The following is a 23,187-nucleotide window of genomic DNA, read 5'->3' on the forward strand; positions in this document are numbered from 1 at the left end:
AAAAAGGATGAGTTTGTGTCCTTTGTAGGGACATGGATGCAGCTGGAAACCATCATTCTTAGCAAACTATCACAAGAACAGAAAACCAAACACCGCATGTTCTCACTCATAGGTGGGAACTGAACAATGAGATCACTCGGACTCAGGAAGGGGAACATCACACACCGGGGCCTATCATGGGGAGGGGGGAGGGGGGAGGGATTGCATTGGGAGTTATACCTGATGTAAATGACGAGTTGATGGGTGCAGCACACCAACATGGCACAAGTATACATATGTAACAAACCTGCACGTTATGCACATGTACCCTACAACTTAAAGTATAATAATAATAAATAAATTTAAAAAAAAAAAAAAGAGTGAGACTCCGTCTAAAAAAAAAAAAAAAAAGTTAAGTGATTTGCCAAAAAACAAACAGTTACCAAGTGGTGGAGCCAGTTGGAACCGAGGTATCGTTTGTATAGATCAGTCCTCACCATGTAATTCTGCCTCTTCAGGAGAGTTTGTGTCCACTGCAGGAGATGAGGAAGCAAGGGAGAGTGGGAAGGGGAATGGGGTGAGAAACCCAAGCCCCTCTGTTGATCCTGGGGCTAGACTGACTCTCCAGCGCTGCCTCAGCCAAACACTGCCACATCAGTCTTCTGGACTGGAGTTTGACAGTTTCGCCTTACTCATCAGTCAGGTGACAATGACACATGCAGGCCTTTGCCAGGGAGCATCGAGACAGGTATCAAAGTCTAGCCCTCCAGCACTGTGTTATATCAACCCTGACTGAGACTAGAGCTCAAGCAGGCACCCACTTCTTGCAGAGCTGTCCTGGCTTCAGGGAGTTTGGCTCAACTCCCAGCTGCCTCTCTTCTCAATAGGAAATTGTCACCAAGCGCATTATAGCTGGAGGGAGGGGCATTTCTCTTCATGATTGCCATTTCAGCTGAGGAGGCTGGATTGACAGGTATAACCAGATTTTCCCCACCTGCCTACCCTTTCCTAGCAGGCAATCAGAGGCTTCTTACTGAGTCTTTCCTTCTGGGTATTTTACAAAGCTGTGGCGGGTGGGGACCTTTCTGGTTTTCTCTGGGGGAAGAAAATTAAAAGCCAAAAGGCCTCTCCCTGGGAAATTGCAGGCATGTGCCAAGGTTCTCAGAAAATTGCCAGCTCACCTCTCGTGACAAATGACCTCTCCTGACAAATAGCCAATAGGCTTTCAAAACAGCAGTACCACTGACTAACAGCGAATGTTCTCTTTTTATGGAACACAAGGTGTTCACAGGTGAGAGCAGAGCTCCTTCCTTCTGCAGACGTGGGGCTGTGGAGAGCAAGTGAGGACTCTCATACTCATTTCACAGAACAGGAAAATGGAATTACCCCTTGATAGAGAGGCTGATTCATTTATATAACTCTGCTAATGCCTGAAGGAACTGGCAGCTCGAGATGGGCACAGGACCCAGACCCAGGATCATGTAAATGCTTTCTGAACAATGGCAATACCAGCCATGGATCAACTTCATCACTGGGCACTGCTTAGACGTGTAACTCTTGGCCTCTGAGCAATATGTGCTTTGTTTCCTACTTTGAGGCCAATTTTAAACTTTAATGTCTGGAGCAAAAATTATTTTTTCCCTATTGGACAGTCTTTAAAAACTGGTAAAAATACAAGAGGCTTTTGTTACCTGGACCAGGATCTGAGGAAAGGCTCCTTCCCTAGGAGAGAACTCTGGAACAAACTGTCCCTTTTACCAGGGCTGATGCAGCCCCTGTAAAGCCCTTGGTAAGGACTTAAACCATTCTGATCAATTAGCTTAAAATCCACCAGTTCTTAAACACTTTCTCCCCCACTTCCTCAGGGAAGCCTTCCTCAGTCCCCAGTTCTAGAGGAACCCTTCCTTGCCTTTAATTTTTGAGAGTTTTATTGTCACCTGGGTATTAAAGAGCTTCTGTTTGAGAAGCAGGCTGTCACTTCTGTCTAGGTCAGGCTTTTCTTCACAGCAGGTTGTGAGCCAAAAATTCCTGAGCCTATGCTGGAGGGACCCCAGGTAACCCCTGAGACTGCTGCTGTATTTGTTTGGGCAAATCTTTACTGAGAGCCTTTTATAAGCCAAACTTGATGTAGACCTAGGAGATACACTAGTGATTCAAACAATTATTCTTGCCCTCACAGTGCCTACATTCTAGGAAATATAAATAAATTAATTTTAATATGGTGTATCAGGAAGTGATTCTTGCTACGGAGAAAAGCAAGGCAGGGATGAAGTAGCTAAGAAGACTGATGGTGGGGCCTGAGGGGATCCAACCAGGTGTGGGTCATTGGGTAGGATTATCTTTTGGCCTGAACTATCACTGCTTTCCTGGCCCCTAGTCCCTGTGCTTTTACCAAGAGTGCCTCCTTTTCTTTATTAAATAAGAGATGGGGGTCTCACTATGTTGCCCAAGCTGGTCTCTAACTCCTGGCCTCCAGCCATTCTCCTGCCTTGGCCTCCCAAAATTCTGCCTGACAGCATGGGCCACTGTGCCTGGCCCCAAGAGTACCTCTTAATGCCTGCCTCTCTTCCTTCGATTCTTCTGTTCTTCTCACTTTCTCCACCACCAAAAATTGTGCCTTCAACGCTATCCCCCAAATTCTCCTGATCTTTAAGGACCAGCTCAAGCTACAGCCTTTCTCCAACTCCTCTGACCGCTCCCTTCTCTGAGCTCCATAAAAAGCATTAAGCCGCACAAGTATATTTGATCTTGTCTTCTATTGTTTCCTAAGTGCTTCTTCTATATTTTTCTCAACTGATTAAAAGCTGTGACAAATGGAGGTTGAGATCCCAGCATATGGCTTTGAATACAGGAGGTGTTTAGTAATCATACCAGGTGGACTCAGTCAGCTCTCAGTGCAATTTGGTAAAAGCTGACTCCTCATTGCATTTTAGGAAGCTACAGCTTTTTCTACTCAAGTCCTGAACCACTCCTCCAATATCTCTCAGTAGAAACTTTACTAGCATCCATCTGAAATGAATTTGCTCAAATTCCCTTCTCAAAACCTCAAAATTAAAATCTCTATTTTCACTATTTTCCTCCTGTTTAAGAGAGAATTATTACAAATTCTTGCCCAAGACTAACTGCTTTATACACACTTTCCAACCATAGCCACTCATGCGCTCTGGGATCTTATTCTCTTTATTATTCAGAAATTCTTATTCATCTCTTAGGGTGCTGGCTCCTTCTTCTTAGTATCCAAGTGAGTTGAAATCTTTCTCATTAAAAATAAGAAAAAGTCTTAATACTTCTTCCTTAATGGTTTGGTTACTACAAAATTATTATAAAAGGAAAGGTAAATGAATTAAAACCTGGACTCTTGAACCAGATTGCCTATAGTTTAATTACCAGTTCTGTTGTTGCTATGTGGCTTTGGGAAATTTACTTAACCACTCCATGCCTCAGTTTCCTCATCTGTAAAATAGGGATAATAATAATAACTCTTTCATAGGGTAGTGATGAGGATGGAATTAATTTTCATAAACTACTTAGAACAGTGCCTGGCATTCTATAAGTGCTACGTGTTTGATATTTGACATAAATCATTATTAAGCCTTAGCTATTATTCTTTCTTTCATTTCCTTGGTCTTATTTCTTTCTTCCCAAAGCTACCATCCAATCTTCTGTTTCCTTTCATCACCATTTTTTTCAAAAGGACAGCCTACAATGCAAACTCTCCACTAACTGTTACCATTTTCTCATGTCCCTTTCTCTCCTCAACTCACTAGAATATTGAAAGTTCCCAATGGCCTCTTAAGCTTCTAATCCAAAATTTCATTTCCTTTCATTTGACATCTAGTATCTAACTTGGAATTTCTTCCTTTGTTTTTCTTGCCAGTTCAGCTTCTCCTCAGCCAACTCCTTTCCTTTCCCAAGAGACTCCATCCCAAGGGGTCTCTTGGGCTTCTCTCATACTGCATTCTCTTCCATTGATGTTATTCACACTCCTGTCTTCACTTACTGCCTACATTCCACTGACTTTCACACCTACTAGGACTGACATTTTTCCCTGAGCACCAGCCCCTAAGTTTGACCAGTTATACAGATAGATGCCATATCAGATACTCTTCTGATAGATTAGAGTTCATCTATATTCTAGATTCTACATCTAGAAGATTTAGAACAGGTAAATCTTCTCCCTGTCATGTATTGCTTCAAATCTCTGTTTTGGCACCCAGTCGCAAACACCAGAAACCTTAGGGCCTTTGTGGTTCTGCATCTGGATGTGCCTTTATATTTCACAAATCAGTTTTCACATCCCTTAGGTCATTTACTCCTCACAATGACCCGAAGAACATTATTTGATTACGTGATTTTGTAAGGCTTAATTTGAATGGTATTTTTTTCCCCAGAATGACAACATAAATACGTTTTCCAATTCTTTTAAGAAAGAAGCAACTCCTTTCTACAGAGGAAGAAAATAAGTTTTACAGAGGTAACAAATTTTTCTAAGAAGTTGTAAGGGTCAAATGAAATAGTACATGCTGTGAAACTTCATATACCTTAAAACATCATGTAAATGCAAAGTTTTCTTGATTATTAACATTATGCCAAATTATTGGTGACACAGCTAATTGGTAAATGTCATAAGAAGAGTATTAAGTGTATAGAAATACAGAGGTGAGGGAAATCAGTTTAGTTAGGGATGATAAGGATCTTGGAAGAAGAGTAGGATTTTAATAGATGGAGAGCATGATGGAGGACCAGCTTCTCCATGTCTCATTCTGGTCTACCACCTTTACATCTGTCCTTAATACAAAGCTGACTCGAGTGATCCTTTCTTAGCACTTCTAGGTAATGGCTGGAGGTTTCCTCCAAATACAGTAGACAAATGTGAGGCACCTTTTATAAGAACATTAGGACACTAACTCAAAGGTCACCTTCTTCCGAGGGAGTTAAAAACCATTCAATCTGCCTGCAGCAGCTCATACTATACCACCCTCCATGTGGACAAGGAACACATGGGAACAAGGAACATAGGGAACAAGAGTGTGTGCAGGACAATGAACTGAAGAAGTTTCACTGACACATGGACATAGCCAAAGTAAGTGTTTCCAAATCATGAAACCAGAAGCAAAAACAATTCCTATAAAGGATAGTGTGATGACAGTTAGCTCAGGCTCAGGGCCTGGAGTGTGCTGTTTGGGAATCACCTTGCATACTGAAGCCTGTGTAATGTTGAAAGGGTCATATAGAAATCTGGGGGATATTTTGCGGTAAGTCCATTGATAGTAACAGAAAAGCTAGCTTTGAGGAGATAACTTTTATCCTATTAATGTTAGATTACTTTATTATTCATAAATTTGAGTTGAGATTTAGTTACATTGGAATAAAATGGGCTCTTGCAAACTTACTGAGTTACTGTAAACCAAGGCATTATCTAACATCAGGAAGAAGATACTTCAGACAACCTCTCCACTTTGCAGCAGCTATTACCCACATCTGAAAGATCATCCATTCTTCTAAAGTTTGGTCACTGCAAAGCCACCCCATTACTATCGCAATAATGTATATGTTATATACAGTTTCAATTCTGACTGTTGCACAGAGAAGCAAGACAGAGGAAATAATTCTCTATCAAAATCAAGTTGAAGAGTGTACAAGTTATATTTCAGTTTGATGACCTTTAAAATGACCTGATGCAAAGTCTAGCAGTTGCCAACCTGATTGGGCTTGAATAGGATGCATTCGGAGACTCAGTCCTTGCCTCCCCAGCTTCTCCAAGTGCTTGAGAAAAGGCCTAGATTTAGAAAGATGAAGAGGAAGAGGAAGAGCACGCAGGGGACATGATGGGAGCAGAGAATCGAAGGTCAGGATGTACATGATACACTAGGGAGATTGAGTGGATAGTTAAATTGGCTTAATGTCCATCAGCGTGGAAAGAAATTAGGGAAGAAGAAGTTGGCCAGAAATTGATATCAAAATGACCAGCAAGCTTTTCCAAGCATCATTTTCTGCAAAGATAAAGTGATAAGGTAATAATGACAATGATAATATCATACCCAGTACTTACAAAAGCCATCTTTCAAGGGTCTCAGAGCCTGTTAAAATGCTGCATTATTCATCTTCTCAACAATTCTGTGAGGCAGGTAAAAGGAAGTATCATTATCTCCATTACGTAGGTAGTAAAACCAAGATAGAGGCAGTGAGAATCTTATTTCCACATCCCTGTAGCGAGCCAGCTGGTGTTCTTGGTCTGAAGTGCAGTCACTCCATTTAGGCTACCTTTTCTAGGGCCAATTTTCCTTGTTAATGTGTAGAGAGGGTCCCAATTTCCATTCTATGTAACTCTATAGATGTTTATCTCTTCCAGCCCTTAAAAGTGACTGAATTTAAAGCCATATCTCCACTTTGTCCCTTGGTAAGGCAAACGGGTTATATATTCTCTTTTGATATTGCAGGTATCACTCACTGATGCCTAAAATGCAATCTTTGTGTCTAAAGGTAACAGAGTCAAATGACATATAGTTTATCAAAGTGAATTTTTAGACTAATATAGGTTGATTCCATTAATCTATCAAAGTTTTTGCCTTTGAATTTCATCAGTCTCTCTCTTAGTGCTGTTTCTGCCTCATCCTCCAACCCCAACACCAATAAGGCATGACACATAATCGCAGACACCAATGACCAAATCTAATGAAGGCAACAGAATGGTCCACAAGCCTTCTCAACTGAAGCTACTTCTGGCCTTTGGTTCTCCATAGCCCACTGTAACAGATTGGACCTCCTGCCCAAGTGCTTCTTGGAGACCATTTTACTTACTCTGAGGGCAAATGTGAGGGTTAACTAAAGTTTCTCCTATGTCCAGAGCTGGGTTGAATGGCAGCCCAAACTTTGACCCCTTCAGGGTCAGCTGAGCTTACCAAGAGATTCCTGGTCATATTGTACCTCTTCATGCTTCACAAGGCCAATCGATATTCCTTTCACTGATCGAATGAAGATTTCTATTGTGCCAGGCTCATTCATGTTAAGTCAACAAGACATATAGTGTCATGATTGGCCATGGCTTGTACTTTGCTTCGTAGGTGTGCCTGAATCAAATTATCTGTGCCTAATACCAAAAGGGCAATGTAACATAACAGAAAGAGTGTGAACTTGAGTCCTGCAGACCTCAGTTTCCAATTCTGCTGGGCCTACTGGCTATGTAACCATGAACTCAGAACTCAATAAGTAAACTCTTTGAGACTCAGTCCACTGTTTTAGTCTTTCTCTGCAGTGCCTGGCAGAGTCTTAGACACAAGGTACATGCTCAATTAGTGCTTGTCACCTTGATTTGACTGAACCTGCCTATAGGACACAGCAGCAAGTTACAGCTTCTCCTTCCAAGCTATGTCTAGGTCAAAGCCATCAGTGAGAAAAAAACAGACTCTGGCCATAGGAATTGTTTCTGCAGTAGTTGAACACACCAGTTGTTACTTATTTTTCTCTTCACGTTCTTACTAGACATAAAGCCCTCTCCTACCTGACAGAGCACTTTATGAAGTTGAATAAGCTTACAGCCTGCTATGACGTTGGAATGTAGGTCAAACTTCTCAGCAGAAACTCCTGAAGAATATATAAGAGCCCTGTTCCTCCCTTATGACACCTATAGTGGCTGGCATGGGAAGACACATAAAATGGAAATAAACAGCCCATATCTGTAAAGCCTAAGGCGGAGAGAGATGGTCTCTATGAGACATGGGACAATCTGGTTATTTAGGTCGGGAGGGTAGTAGAGAAAGAGCAGCAGTGCAGGGCCCATCTTGGCCATTGCCAAGATGACAGCATGGTCCCTCCTTTCCTTGGTAGCCCTCCCAACACTTCCCTACATATATCCCAAGATCCAGACACAATGAACTACTTGACATTTCCTGAAAGTGCCTGTTTCTCCCTCCCCACCCCAGGCTTTTGTATGTGCTATTGTTCTGCCTTCTGAGAATACTCTTCTCATGCCCGACTTTCTGCTACTCATCCTTCTGGGCTCAGGTTGGTATCAATTCCCTTCCTCTTGTAAGTCTTCTTCCTCATCAACATTGCAGACTATGTTCTTATAGTACCTTCTCCCATCCTCATATGTCACATGCAATATTTTAATTGTTGATTCGTGGGGCTGTCCCCAGGATGATGATGACAACAACAACATAGATGTCATCTACTGAGTGTTTACTATGTTCCAAGTACTATACTTTATGTCATTAATTCTCACATCAAGCTTGTGAAGTAGGATTATTATTTCCGTCATATAGATGTGGAAGATAAACTTTAGAGAGGATTTGCATATATTAACATAGTTAATAGGAGGCAGGATCAAGATTAGAACACAGATCTGTCTGACTTTAAGTCTGTTATTTTTCCCACTACATCATGAAGCCTTCCATTTGGCTGTGCACAGCTTGAGGGCAGGGACCACATCTTTCATCTCTGTAGCTCTAGCATCCAGCACCTAGTGCCTAGAATGCAGAAGCTTTTACTAGGTGCTCAACAATATGTTTGATGAATCAATGGATGAATGGCAATAAATGGCCATCTCAGCCAGATTTATCTTGGTCCTGGTAATCTCAATGTATATTTCTTGGCTCTGGATATCCATTTGGGAGGATCAGTTAAGCCTGAAGTGAAAAGACAATTCAAGTGCAGCTGCAAGAGAATGTTCTGTAACTTGTTTATAAATATATGAGATATAATTTAACTGGGCTGAGTTGTTGGAAGAGAGAGCTCTATAAAGCAGGTCAAGCATCTAGTGAAGAAATGGACGCAGATAAATTATTTTTACTCCCCGGAACTCCCTCAAAGGGTTTAACAAAGTTTACTATTCTGCTGAGGCAGAGCCTTAGACAAAGAGCTTGACCTTGTTTGTACAATAAACAAGTGGTCTCTAGCTAAGCCTCCCAGCTAGGCAGTTACTGTTTAGAAAACAGGTCTGGACTCAGAACTAGTTGGAAGCAGTTTCTCTGTGGAGTGGGAGGAAAGAACAGGCTGCTTTTGATGGAAACGATATACCTGAGAAGAGGCTGTTAACCCACCCCTGGCCACAGGCTGATTAGAGGCAGTATCTGAACTAGAGTCTGGCAACTCCTCAGAATTCTCCGTGCCTACCAGGTAGTGGTTCTCATCTGTAGAGGACAGACTCCAAGGAACTAGTATCTTCTTTAAGCCTCCTTTCTGAGCAGTTACATAAGAGACTGTTTCTTCCTGTTCCTTGGGGAAAATTCTCCCTACAAAAAGAAATGCATTTGTTGATTTTTGTAGAATTTGGATTTCACATCTTAGCTGAAGTCCAGGCCTCCTTTTCAGTACTGACTTCCATTGAGATTAAGCACAAATGGGTCCTAACATAACTTATGAAAGAGCCAGTTTCCCCCTTGCAAAATAAAAGGTGATATGTCACCTAAAACTACCCAATTTTTCTCAGGTAGAAAATACATAATGTCAGAGCATGCCAATTACCATAGTGCTTGTCTCCTATCTCTAGGTGTCTCTATTGGTAGGCTATTTCCCTTGAATATCTGTGGATTTAGATGTTACATGTTTTCTAGTCAGAATTGGGCCTAAGTGTATTTGTGGCCATGGTCTTTGTTGAAGATTACACCTTTCTTAGTGTACTAATTAATCTAATGACCCCTGAGTTGGCCATTATATCTCTGTTGGCTTTTCTGTAATGAATTTGTGCTCTGGGACCAGAGGCAATGGCAAAACCCCAAGCTTGGAAGCTGCTTGGTAGTTGACTGGTGGATCTGTAAAGAGTAGATCTTTATAGAAGATGAGTAAAATCAGGCTAGATGTGGTGGCACATGTCTGTAATCCCAGCACTTTGGGAGGCCGAGGTAGGTGGATCACCTGAGGTCAGGAGTTCGAGACCAGCCTGGCCAGCATGGTGACGCCCTGTCTCTACTAAAAAATAATAATAATACGAAAATTAGCTGGGCATAGTGCTGGTGCCTACAGTCCCAGCAACTTGGGAGGCTGAGGCAGGAGAATCACTTGAACCCAGGGGAAGAGGTTGCAGTGAGCTGAGATGGCACCACTGTAGTCCAGCCTGGGTGACAGAGTGAGACTCCATCTCAAAAAAAAAAAAAAAAAAAAGAAGAAGAAGAAGATGATGATGACCAAAGCCATCTGTTTATTTACTCAATATTTATTAAATATGTAGTATGTACCAGGCAGAGTGCTATGGAGCTAAGAATATAGATACTTAAGACATTTATTTACCCTCAAGGGGAGTTATCATCTGCTGGAGAAGTTTATGGTTTTAACATGGGGGTTTTCACTTTAAAAGTCATTTGGTTCATTTTGAATCAGAATACATCCAACCACTGAGGTTGCCTACTTAGAGGATCAAATTGCTGCTGTAAATCTTGGATACAAATATATTCCTCTTAATAAAATAAGTTCACCTAAAATTTTAGGAAAATGACAAGGCAATTTCTGAGGTGCCAAATGAATACATCAGGTAAGTAAGCAAGTCTACTTCCTAGAAAGATTGCCTCCTGACTAGTAGAGTGGAGGGCTTAGCGTCTTAGTGATTTATTCCTGAATTAAAACTAGATTTTATATATATATATATATATATATATATATATATATATATATATATATATATATGTACTTTACTTTTGTAAAAGGAAAACATTACTGTTACACACTGACACCACATAGAGTAACATTGTTCCATAATACTCATTACAATAGGGTATTGTTACCTGTTACACTATGTGTGTAGAGTAACAGTGATTGGATATAAGTCTGAAGACCTGACTGCCACTATTGGAATAATTTTGTAACCACTAGCAGAATAATCTTACAGAGCCCTCTTGACCTTTTTAAACTCTAGATTTCTTTGTTTATGAAATGTGGTTATATCTAATCTACCTGCCTCATTTGATAGTATAAAGGATCAAATGAGACCTGAAAATGTAGATACTGCATTTTCTCCATACCCAGTAATCAATCCTGCAAATCCGCTTCCAAAATCCCAGTTCACAGAGACCACGTTCAGAGAGAGGGAAGTGATGGGCAGGAGGCTGCACTGCTCTGGCCAATCGCTGTGAGGAAAGAGAAACAAGAGGTAAATTATGTGCTTTCATTGGCTAACCATCCCGCAGAGTCTGAGTCTCAGTGGATCATTAGCCTTTATTACAACAGAAGCAGGTTTTATCAGAATCTTTGCAGCGTATTTCCCTGTTTCTGACTAGGTGTCTAACTCATGAAAGATACTGGACTTCGAAGATGAAAAAGGCAGGGGCCAGGCGCAGTGGCTCATGCCTATAATCCCAGAACTTTGGGAGGCCAAGGCAGGCAGATCACCTGCGGTCAGGAGTTTGAGAGCAGCCTGGCCAACATGGCGAAACCCCATCTCTACTAAAAATAAAAAATAAAAAAATAAATAGCCGGGCGTGGTGGCACGCGCCTGTAGTCCCAGCTACTCGGGAGGCTGAGGGAGGAGAATCGCTTGAACCCAGGAGGCAGAGGTTGCAGCGAGCCAAGGAGTCACGCCACTGCACTCCAGAATGGGCAATAGAGCGAGACAACGTCTCAAAAAAAAAAAAAAAAAAAAAAAAAAAAAAAAAAAAAAAAGAAAAGGAAAGAAAAAAAAGAAAGAAAGAAAAAAAGAAAAAGGCAAACCTGTTTTCAAGGAATATTGCACAAAGGAGATGACCCCTTAGTGGAAGTCAGGGAGGAATAGTTCACAAAACAGACAATGGAAAAATATAGATTTTTTTTTTTTTTTTTTTTTTTTTTTTTCCTGAGACAAGGTCTCAATCTGTTGCCCAGTCTGGAGTGTAGTGGCACAATTACAGCTTACTGCAGCCTCGTCCTCCCAGGCTCAGGTGATCCTCTCACCTCAGCCCACCCTTCCCTCCCCTCACCCAACTGGGTACCTGGGACTACAGGTGCATGCCACCATGCCTGGCTAGCGTTTATATTTTGTGTAGATACAGGGTTTCCCATGTTACCCAGGCTGATCTTGAACTCCTGGACTCAAGCGATCCTCCTGCCCCAGCCTTGCAAAGTGCTGGGATTACAGGCATGAGCCACCACACTCAACCTATAGATCTTTATTAGTTAATTATATCAGAGTCAAGATTAATTCAAATCAAGATTAATCAAGATTAATTCAAAACATTAGAAGACATATTTGAACAAATACTGAAAAACTACTCTGATCACCTGATGAGATGCATCAGGCCTCATTTCTTACAGAGCTAAACAACAGATCTCCCAGAAAAATGGAGTTCCTTGTCTGATTTGGGGATGGCTTGGATCTTATCCTCACACTTTCTCAAATGTGAAGTTTCTCATGTTCAGATTTTAAGAATCCTTAAGGAGACAATAATCAAAGTTGCAATGAGACATGAAGAAGAAATAAAATTATAGAAAGAACTCTGGAAAATAGAAACAGCTGGACAACTTCAGGGGAATTTGTAATGAAAGAAGGATGGCAGATCATGATGCGGACTCAAGAAATTAGCTATGTACAGTATTCATTTTGCAGCAATTATGTTACTAATTACTATACTATACTATAAAAGTAGTCTAATGATTATAAAAAGCTAACATTTAGATGCATGTCAAATTGCTGATAAATGTTTTATCAAATTTAAATCTTTCTTTATAATGTCTAATTATAATTTGGCCCAAAACTAAGTGTGATAATATTGAATACTGAATGGATGAAGACTTGTCCTTGACCTTCTTCTATCGCCCCTTACAGTCCTTTACTCCACTGCATCTTTGGACACCACACAAGACCTGACTTTCTTGGTGAGAACCCCGTGGTCCAAACCTCTCCCCACACAATACACTTCATTAGCACTTGGGTTCTGGATCCAACTACTCAATGGCCCTGCTCTCCACAGAGGAAAAGAGCCAATAAATTAACTGCATAAAACTCCCATTAAAGAAGAAAATAGAACTAGTCAAGAAACACAGAAGAATTTAGAGGGCTAAGAAGAGAATGAGAAAAGTCAAAGAAGGGGTGAGATTCAAAAAGGAGATGGTAATTTACTAGGCCAAATGCTGAAGAGTAATGTTGAACAACTGAGGAGTTAGGTTAATTAGAAATGTTGAGCTAAGAAGAATGAGAGGAGAAAAGACAGAGTGCAATACATAGAGAAAAAAGGCAGCTAGTAAAGAAATGGAGATGGGGTTATAATAATAATGATGATAATGACAGCTAATGTTTATTGGAGAGGTTTAGTTGTGTGTCCAGTATTCCACTGAACACTCGGCATGCAGGTATATTATTATCCCCGTCTTAAAGATGAGCAAATCCCAACACAGACTGAATAGTAACCTACACAAGTTGATTTACAACATTACATTCCTGATAATCTGGAACTGATGAAGTTCAAATTCAAATTCAGGTTTGTGCAACAGTTTTGACTACTAGGTTATTGTGCCTCTCTTTCTTTTTAGAGATTTATTTAAGTCAGAGGAAAAAATAGTTTTATCTTTATCTTACGAGAAAAATGAAGTTAGGGTGACATTTTTAGATTAAGACAGAAAAGATAAAATAATACATGTGACCAGATGGGAAGACAGCAGTAGAGATGGAGATTGAAGATACAAAAAGACAAGTTCTAATTGATGGGAACTTGGAAATTATGGGACAAAATTTCCCACGGAACCAAAAAGGGAAAGATTACAAACACAGTTGGGTAAGTTAACTTGAGACATAAGAAAAGGAAGAAAATAATCACTGGGCTTGATGAGTAGGAAATAATGTTGTTTGAAATAGCTTTATAACTTAGATTTCACAGAGGAAGTCAGTTGTTAACAAATATCCAGTTATTCCTTTTATGAGTTATGCATCCTGTCAAGTAAAGTCAACAAAAGCATTGCTTGTCATTTCTAATTATTTTCTAGAAACTGATTAAATAATAAAAAACAATTTATCTGTCACTACTCTATTATGTGAAATATTATGTTGCTCCTTTCATCTGAGAAATTATATGCTTCTGTCATCTCTGAATAGTTAGGGCATGTAAATTGGAACTCGTTTGATTCCAAAGGTCAGAAGCTCAACTTGAACTAGCTTAGGCAAAAAAGGATTGCCTTGTCTCACAAAGTCAAACCCCAGAAAGCACAGGGAATGTCCAGTCTCAAGAAAACTGGTGATGGTCTGAAACAAATAATAAAAATCTACTACCTAAGTGTAGTCGCTTCTTTCACAGATGCGAAAAGTGAAACACAAAGGCATTAGAAAATTGGCTCTGATCTTTGTGAGTTAGAAGCGATAGTAGATATAGATCCTTTTACCAATGTCCATGTTAAGTTATTCTAACTATCGTGTTTAAAACTGGAGTTAGCTTTGGTTTTAATTAGTTCTCCGGTTTTATTTTTCATAAACAAATAGCAGTATGTGATTAGGTGTTCACATTTCTGGGTACAGTCTTAAGAGTATGTCTGGGTATTTCTAGGTACATCCTCAGGAGTACTTCTGGTTATTTCTGGATATATCCTCAAGAGTCAGCTTCCCTCTACTTCCCATAAAGTACTAGGAAAATACTCATAATAAATTTATCTTGGCCAGCAAGACTCTTCTTGCTACAGGCCTGTCTTCATCTGGATTAGCCATGGTGATCTCAGTGAGAACCCCGCCTACAGAGTCACAATGAGTGAGCTGAGGAATAGGAAACTTCAGCTCCACCTCGTCTGCTGACACAAGCTTTTGTGCTATCATTTCATCTTTCATGGCTGATTTAAGGGAGGACTTGCTTCCTCTCCAGCCCTGAGGAAGAATATAGACATTTAGACATTCTAAAACATAGACATCATATGTTTAAGTTATATCCCTCAACTTTAAATATTCTAAAGGTATTGTCATAGTTCACACAGCTTAAGGATATTTTTCTCCTCGTTAATGAAAGGAGTTTGCAAAAGTAATTAGTGAATAGTTAGAAGTAAAGCAGAATGTAAGGACACTATCATTATAAGTAGAATTTTGGAAATACGTGTACAAGGAAGGAAGGAAATATAGACTTAAAGAATTATATTTATGTCTAATTTATTGTGTGCAGATCTTAGCCAGGGATACAGAAAAGATTAGATTCATTACTGAGAAAAAGTCATACAAGGGAACTTTACTATTGATCTCCAGATTAATAGAACACAACACACCAAACATATTCTTCAACCACCTGAATTGCTTTAAGGACTAAAAATAGTCCTAATGGATGTTTTTCAAGCATTTCGTGTTCTCTTCTACTCCATTGATTCAGATTCACGTTCAACTGATTCTGAACATTTAGTGAACATCCAGATTCAATATTTACTAAATGACTACTTGGTACTGGGCACTTTGCTAGATACTGCTGTTACCTCATTCGATTCTCACTTTAACTCCAGAGGAGTCTCATTATTCTCAGTTTGAAACTGCCATTGCAAAATTATAGCTGAGACAGTGAAAGAGATCTGAACTTATCAATTTCATCTTGCTTCTAACCTCCAAGCTGTCCTTGTTCATTCCTGGGTATACGCTGAACTAATTTTGGGAGAAACTTATTTTATAGTTTGAGACAAAGATGATAACAGCCCTTTCTCAAAACAAACCCCCTTCTTGCCTGGGGACCAGAGTGCCTTTGCAGGGATAACAAGTTAGTCAAAAGATTAGAAATTATGGTTTAGGAGTCATGCAGCGGGAGACTACAAGATTCTGACCCTTCCCAAATTTCTCCTGGGGATAAAAATCACTATTGTAAAGCCTGAAACCAATGCTGGAGATATTTTGCCGACCCTGCACTTGATGGATAAACTGGCTCCACCAAGTGCACCACCCAGATGGATAAACTGTCTCATCTGATTGGGGAGCCCACTGGCTTCCCCCCACCCACCAAGCTGTCCTTAACAACTCAGATCCCTGAATGCTCAGGGAGACTGATCTGAGTAATAGTAAAACTCTGGTCTCCTGCACATTTGGCTTGGTGTGAATTACTCTTTCTCTATTGCAATTCCCGTCATGAAAAATTAGCTCTGTCTAGGCAGCAGGCAAGGTGAACACATGGGGTGATTACAATTTTATAGAGTCTTAGAGAAATTAAGAATCTAACCTAAGGTCACATAAGTGGTGAATGGGATTCTGGAGTTCTGGCATTCTAGTTCAGGTTTTTTCTGATACCATACTTTGTGTCTCTTCCACTGACTGCACTGTCTTCATTTTATCAGAGTCAAATGAGCAGCAGTGACATTCAGATACTAAAGAGCAGTGGGAGAAAAATACTCTTTCTTTGTTAATTTTAGTTTTATGAACAAACATTAAGTAGTCTGCATAGAAACAATAGATAATAAAGTCACCTATAATTTCAGTAGTCATTAGGCATGACATAAAACCGCCTGTTCTTTCCCATGTCAATGCATGTGTGTGTATGTGATTTTTGTAGTGTAAGCAAGTTTTCTGTGTTGCAGAAAGGTGTGAAGGCTGAAATACAGCAGGTTTGAATTGCAGAGTGTATAAGTGTGGGCTATCTCCCTTCCCCCAGAATTTTATTTACTCATCAAAAGCCCTAGCTAGCATGAGTTTGAAGACAGCTGTGTCTTTGAAGAAGCTCCAACATACACTGACAATATCAGAGCATCATGTAGCCATATGGATCCTAAAGATAAGTGTTCTTTCTACACAGCCTGTCCTAATCAATATGCTATTTGCCAAATCCACATGAAATGTCCTTTGGCAAATACAAAATTATTTTAGGGAAACGTTGGATGGACACATGTTGGTATTTTTAACTTTAAAATAGAAGTATCAAGTGAAGTATTAAACAGGAAAAATCAACTATCCTTAAACACATCTCCCTAATAATAAAGTTAATTTCATTTTTTGTGTATTCTCTTCCTGGGAACATCGCTGTTGTTAGAGTGCATCACTTTGACTCACATGGTCTCTTCTTATAAATGACACTTTGTGAGAGTTGCAGTGGCTGATCTTATGGTTTATTTTGTCAGACTGTGGCCCTTGGCAGTACAATTGCACAGTGTTTGTCCTTTTATGCAATCCCTGATAGTGCTTGGATGTTCAAACAAATATGCTAATAATAATGCAAACATGCTAAGGAGGAACTATTTCTCTCTATCCCCGGCTTTCACCAGTCGTTTCTGGTGCAAAAGGAAGAACCCAGGGACTGCTTCCTGATTACGTATTTGCAGTGTCTTAAGCAACTGCAACAGGAAGGCATGAGACTAGGCCCTATTTCCTATAATATGTTATGTTTATCGCTCCATTGCTCCTATCATAATCCAGCTTTTAGCTTTTTACATTTTTAAATAAATCCCTCTTTTTTAAGAAAAAAGAAAAAATGCCAGATGCGGTGGCTGACGCCTGTAATCCCAGCACTTTGAGAAGCTGAGGCGGGTAGATCACGAAATCAGGAGTTGGAGACCAGCCTGACCAACATAGTGAAATCCCATCTCTACTAAAAATATAAAAATTAGCTGGGCGTGGTGGCATATGCCTGTAATCCCAGCTACTCAGGAGGCTGAGGCAGGATAATAGCTTGAACCTGGAAGGCGGAGGTTGCAGTGAGCCGAGATCATGCTCACTCCAGCCTGGGTGACAGAGCAAGATTCCGTCTAAATAAAATAAAATGTGACATCAAAAACTATATATCTACTGCTGCCTGCAAAAGCAATGAAAAACAAAAAAGACATAGTAGTATCTCTTCCACTGTTCATTAGGCTTCCTTCTACTATAGACCAATCTTTCGAAGATTGTTTTTCTCAGAATATGCAGGGAAACAGAGTAATGGCTTCATGAGGGTCTCCATGATAAATACAAAGCTAGAGGGCTTGCCATGTTCTTTATTCACTTCCTCTTCTCCTTGCCCCAGGTCCCTCCATTACTCCTCTTTTTGTCTCTCCCTATTCATTGGTCATATTCTTCCTCCTTCCCTCTCTCCCTATATCAATTTATCTGGACAGGGTTTTAATGTTGTAAGGATATTAAAGAAATAATACCTACATGTTCTGATGACCTCAGAAGGTTCTTTTGAGTTTTCTGGTTCTCTGGTGACCAATTTTTCTCATTCAGTTGGCAAATTAGTTCTCCAGCACAGTAATTATCCGTTGGGCTTCAGGAGGTGAGAGATTCAGTCAGTGATTTTTTTTTCCAAGATTAAGGTTGAGAATATGTAGTGGCTTCTTGCTGGAAGGAAATATAAACAACTTGGACAATTCCATCCTTGGACAAGTAAAAGAGCAGCACACATGCATATGTGTGCATGTGTATGTCTGTGTGTGTGTGTGTGTGTGTGTGTGTCAGAAGGGATGGTGGTGGTAGGTGATCTTAACAGGGCATTTAAGGTCTTCTGTAATCTTTCCCAAACTACCTTTTCACTTTTTTTTCACTTTTGCCTCCTATAACTCCCTGATATATATATGTATATATATAATATATGTGTGTGTATATATACACATATATGGGGCCTATATATACACATGTCTATATGTATATACACACATGTATGTGTATGTGTGTATATGCACACATGTGTATGTGTGTATATGCACACATGTATGTGTATATATGGGGCCTATATATGTGTATATATATGGGGCCTATATACATATATGTGTATATATGTGTGTGTATATATGTGTATGTATGTACATATGTATATATGTGTGTGTGTATATATATACACATACACACACACACATACACACATAGCCTTGTCTCAAGGTAAATTGAACATCCTTCTTTTCCTTTAGTAAATGGGACATTGTTTACATGTCTTGGTTTGTATTCCCTTCCCACTGCCTGGAAAGTGCCACCCCATCCCTTAAACTTAATAGGCATACACACATGCCTCCTCTGCCAGTGAAAATGGATCTATGTTTTGAGGCCCAGTCCTAGGTGCATCTCTCCCTTTAGCTTCCTTGAGCAGCTCAGCTTACTCCATCCCGCTCTTTCTCCTCTGAACACCTGTTACGCTTATCCTGTGTCAGGTGAGAGTTAATCTCCATAATGAAAACAAACTGGCTCTGAAACCAAATGCGATGCTCTCGATAAAACTCACCAGACTTTGAAAAAGTGTGTGATGTGTTTGCACACATGCGCGTGTGTGTGTCTTGGTGAAGAAGCTGAAGGCAAGCAGATACATGGCTGAGAGAGTCTGGAGAAGAGGTTATGAATACAGAGAGGATAGAGAAAAGTGATGAAAATAAAATGTCACCTTCCAGTATTGATCATGTATCTTACAGAAACCCGTTTTCACTAGTCTTCTCACATGCTAGATATCCCTCACTCTACTTCGGCTTTCATCCTACAGTTGTTAGTCTTATAAATGCCAGAAATGCACCAAGACCTCTCCAACTCTAATTTCGTATTTTTAAACTATCTTCTTAATTTGGAGAGACCACTCACTACACACATAAACAGGCACATACAGGTTCTACACTCAAAATACCAACATGTTCAGGAAATTGCATTTAACTTAATAAATGCTGCTACTTTGGGCTCCAGCCGTATCCTCTTGACCAAAACAAAAAACTGAATAGCTTATGTTGTTCTCCCTTCGACTTTCCAGGCTTTTCCTGAAAGTCCTAGCTTCTTCATATTAAAACAGTTCCAGACAGTTCCTGTGTCATCCTGCAGTCTGCACATACACTGAAGACTTCAACACAACAAACAAACCCCAAGTTCTTTATTTCTTTTTTTACCTTCGTTTTCTAATACTTTATATATATATCCCTAGACTGTAGTAATTATATACTCTGTAAGCAACAGGAATGTGAAAAAGCCATTTGAGGACCCAATTTTGCTTCTATAACAAAGACATGTTTGTGATTAGATAATGGAAAAATTGTAGACCTTACAATACTTTTTCCAGATGAAATCTTAAAGGTATTCATGTTATATATTCATATTTATATATATTCATGTCCACACATGTCAAATTTATGATTATTGATAACTTGTGGTTTTCAGATTAAAGAACTTTGAAATTAACATTGAAAGTATAACATTATATTAAAAATTACAGATAATACTTTTAATAAAATGATAAAACCTTCCTTCCCTTTTTTTCTTTCCTTTCCAATTTTCCTTTTCTTCAACAAATATTTAGTATCTGCTACACAGGTGTTTGATGCTGTAGGGCCTGATGAACCACAGCGTTTTAGGCCCAGAGCTATTTTAGATGGCAGAGACAGACCCCCTGCTTCAGAATACCATGTATTTGTTTCAAGTTACTTTCCCACTAGAGAAAGAAACATTCCACCTTCATTATTGAAATGGCTTAGCTTATAGCCTGGGGCTGGCTTATTTATTTTATTAATGTTCTGACCAAGACCAGAAAGCTCTGCTAAGAGAATCTCTGCCTCAATGAGGTTTTCACTCTAGGTTATATATTGTGAATACAGATATAAAGCCATTACTTGGGTGTGAATGGATAAAACAGAGTCAACAGAGTGAGCTTGGAAAAAGAGCAGAGAAAGGAGAAATGTGAGTTCATTAAGGGAGGGAGGATTGGTGGAAAGAGCTTCTGTATACTCTTCCTTTGCCATGTGGAATCTTGAGTGATAGCCGTTGGATCTTGATAGATGGAAGAGAGAATGATCTCTAAGCAATAACATAATGAAAAAGTTGTGCCGACATAATTATCATTTACTTTCAGCCTCATCAATACTTCACAATTTAATTTGTTTCAACTCAATAAACATGTATTTTAAATGTATTATAGACCTCTTTTGGGTCTGTGAGAAACAGGTAAAAAAAATGAGAAACTGGCTTCAGAGAGTTTACTTGATGGGCGAGGGAGTCACAGCAGACTAATTACATAGATATCATTATTGTTTGAAATATCAGATGTATCATTCCCAGAATAATATATACAACATGTCTTACTGTTTCACCCTAAAATGGAAATGCGAGCTGCCAGTTAATGAGTGGTGATACAACTAGAACACTGAGTGAAATTAGAATAGAAATAATGTTTACCTACTTTTTCTTCAATCACATTTTGAGTACAGTACATTGGAAATGTTTTATTTCCTTTTGTAAAAATAATGGCTCTAGGAGCCTGGGAAAGAATGTTCTAGAGCAGTTTCCAAACTTATCTGACAGTAAAAGCTACCTACTAAGTACAGATTTCAGAGTACTCCTGGAGATGCTGGTTCTGAGGTTCTAGGGTAAGCTGAAGAAACTATACTTTTACAGGAGATTCTATCTTAAGGAAAATTGGGGAAATTGCTATTTAGGAGAAATTACAACTGACCAAAGAAGAATGAAAACACAAAGAACTATTTGCACGAGTAAAAAAAAAAAGAAGAAAAAAAAACACCTCCTAGATGCCTTATGTACATTATACAAATTGTACCTACATTGGCAACATTGCAGATAAATACAATATAAAAATAATTCAAAATATTCTGTCCATTTATCAAGATATTTCCAGCAAATATAAGTCTCTGATTGAAAAGCAGATAGAGTTCATTGCAATTATGCAAATATATGCATCATATTACAATTTTAAGCTGATAAGTAAGCTCTGGAAAAAATAAAAGTGAAAACATTCGGCCAGGCAGGTGGCTTATGCCTATAATTCCAGAACTTTGGGGAGCTGAATTGAGCAGATCACTTGAGCCCAGGAGTTCGAGATGAGTCTTGGCAACATAGTGAGAGCCTCATCTCTACAAAAAAAAATTTCAAAAATTAGCTGGGCATGGTGGTTTGCACCTGTAGTCCCAGCTACTTGGGAGGCTAAGGTGGGAGGATCAATTGAGCCGAGGAGATGGAGGCTGCAGTGAGCCGTGATCATGCCACTGAACTCCAACCTGTGCAACAGAGCGAGACCCTGTCTCTAAAAATCAAAATACATACAATGCTTAAAATTAGCCAAAATTATTTTAAACTTAATCCAGGATTCTAAATTCTACTTAGAGTTATCAAAAATCTTTTTTTAAAGCTCATTTCTGTTCTTTAATAATAAGCATTTTCTTTTTCTTTTAAACATCTTGGAGTATAGATTTTCTTTTCAGTTTTGGAGGATGGGACTAGAACTACTGATAGTCCTAATAAAGGCCAAATGTTTCTGAAAACTCAGATTTTAATGTTCTAGCTCATACGTAATATAATGAGGATTGTATTGTTTACTTGTAGGGTTTTTTTTTTTCTAGTTTTGGTTTTAAAGAATACACATAAAGGCTCAAATTCTGTGTTTAGAAGGTGCCTCAGAAATTTAAATTTCCCACTTCTTGAATCACTGTCATCATCATCATCACGATATCATTCTCATAGTTAGGCTTTGTTAATTGCCTCCTTTGTGCCAGGGATAATGCAAAGTCTGTGGGTGATGTGGAGATGTTTCCATTCTCCCAGGGAAGGATATACTAACTAGAGTGTAAGTTACAATGTGATAATCCATACTATGGAAGTTCACAGAGGGGAGGGATTGCAATGGAGGGCTCTGCAAGAGGGAAAGACCCTTTGGAGAAAGTGGCTTCTGAGCTGCCCTTCAAAAACTTTAAATAAAAATGCTTTATTCTCAACAGTTACTAACCTTCCCTAGAAGCATCACTGTTACTCTTCATTAATTATTTGGTGATGTGGAATGATTAATGTTTAATGCTGTCTTATGGAACAGATTTTCCCAAGGTTCAATTAAATTGTTTGACTCATTTAATTATAACTAAATGAAAGTTGTGTAACCGAAAGAAACTGCAAAGACTCCTCAATATCCATTTACCTTGAATATCATTTCATGCAGATCCATTTACAGACTGACACACTCTAATATCACATCACCTCCCTGTGCAAAATAAAGAGAAGAAATTATTTGATCCATATATTGATCTTTACAATTCAGCCCTCAAACCAGGATAATGTCCGAATAACTGTGGTAAAGTAAGTTTTCCTTAATTATCTAGCTAAATGCTTAACTTTATAGAATCAATAGATCGTTATAAAATACACACATAAATAACAGAAAAAGAAGAAAATGCAAGGCAAGGAAAAGAATTTATTTTGTACATTAAATAGTTCTGAAAGCAGGTACTACAGGGAGCATTCTAGTATACTTTTATATTCTAAAATAGAAAAATAATCCATAGGAAAATATTCATCCTTTGCTTCACGTCTCTATTTCTTTTTCAAAAAGTCAAATATTATTTTCTTGCATTCTCTTTAGATTTTGATGTCTAGCGACTGAACGGAAGAATTGCAAAATCTATACATTATAATAAATAATTTTCTTTGCT

General features: G+C 39.1%; 1 protein-coding gene across 5 annotated transcripts in view; it reads right to left on the reverse strand.

The window, feature by feature from the left end:
- LOC105484421 (phosphatidylinositol glycan anchor biosynthesis class C) overlaps window positions 1–23,187 on the reverse strand; it is a 144,061-nt gene that overhangs the window by 110,777 nt on the left and 10,097 nt on the right. For all 5 annotated transcript variants that reach the window (XR_011607785.1, XR_011607792.1, XR_011607784.1 and 2 more), the window contains exons 2-6: window positions 22,677–22,739; window positions 17,951–18,133; window positions 10,935–11,039; window positions 9,094–9,212; window positions 6,032–6,096 (exon numbers count right to left, since the gene is read on the reverse strand). The gene's annotated coding sequence lies outside the window, so the exon portion shown is untranslated. The remainder of the gene's footprint in view (window positions 1–6,031; window positions 6,097–9,093; window positions 9,213–10,934; window positions 11,040–17,950; window positions 18,134–22,676; window positions 22,740–23,187) is intronic.

The sequence above is a fragment of the Macaca nemestrina genome, chromosome 1 (assembly GCF_043159975.1).
Source record: "Macaca nemestrina isolate mMacNem1 chromosome 1, mMacNem.hap1, whole genome shotgun sequence".
NCBI lineage: Eukaryota > Metazoa > Chordata > Mammalia > Primates > Cercopithecidae > Macaca > Macaca nemestrina.